At 66.7% G+C, this 798-nt stretch overlaps 1 protein-coding gene across 1 annotated transcript in view; it reads right to left on the bottom strand.

Moving 5' to 3' along the window:
* Nucleotides 1-217, bottom strand: part of MGAT4A (alpha-1,3-mannosyl-glycoprotein 4-beta-N-acetylglucosaminyltransferase A) — a 113,278-nt gene extending 113,061 nt beyond the window's left edge. Inside the window, exon 1 of the mRNA XM_032178739.2 lies at nt 98-217. The gene's annotated coding sequence lies outside the window, so the exon portion shown is untranslated. The remainder of the gene's footprint in view (nt 1-97) is intronic.
* Between the last annotated feature and the right edge of the window lie 581 nt (nt 218-798).

Here is a 798-nt window from a genome sequence, read left to right as displayed (position 1 = left end):
TTGGCCGCCCGCCGCCGGCCCCGCGGGCCCCGCGCCCCGCGCCCCGCGCCCCACCAGTGGCCCGCGCGACTGTCACTTAGGGGCGCCGCCGCGCAACCTGCGGAGCGTTCGGGAGGCCGGCCCGGCTCATCGGTGTCACGGCGAGGTCCGGAGCGGAGCCGCGGTCTCGGGTCCCACCTCTGGGCGCTGGCCTGCTCCCCGCCGCCCCGCTGCCACATCTGGCTGAGATCCTCCCGGCGCATGCAGGGGCCGCTCCGGCGGCCAACAAAGGCCCGGGCGAGCCCTTGGCCTGCGCCTCGGCGCGCGACCCGACCACCCGGGGCTGCCCCAGCTCCCAGGCGCCCGCCTGCCTCCACCCGGCCCCTTCCAATCGGCGCGCCCCGCTACCGGCCGCCCATATCGGGCGGCCTCCCCGGGGACAGGTCCCGGGCCCAGCCCCACAGGAGCTCCTGAGGCCCCGCGGATGGTCGTGACAGCCCCAACTTCCCGGTGAGAACCCCGCGAATCGGCCAGAAGGGCTGATTTCAGCAACGGGGGAAGGAGAAAAACAACTAGGGTTTCAACGCACATCGCTGGGTGCTAATGCCCCTGATTTTCCACCATGCCCCGTTCTTCTGAACCCCATGTCCTTATCTGTCACCGTTTCACAAGGTTAGTGGTTAACTTCAAAGGCAAAAAATTGACTCATTTGTAGAAAGCCTGGGTGGTCTGCCCCTGTTTTTCATAGTATCCATAGGACTTGTGCTAACAGTAACTACCCCTGGGCACATCCTCTTTTGAATACTTAACCGTATAGCA

Source organism: Hylobates moloch, unplaced genomic scaffold (assembly GCF_009828535.3).
Source record: "Hylobates moloch isolate HMO894 unplaced genomic scaffold, HMol_V3 SCAFFOLD_15, whole genome shotgun sequence".
NCBI lineage: Eukaryota > Metazoa > Chordata > Mammalia > Primates > Hylobatidae > Hylobates > Hylobates moloch.
The sequence above is the reverse complement of the archived record's forward strand: the minus strand, read 5'-3'. Positions and strand labels throughout refer to the sequence as shown.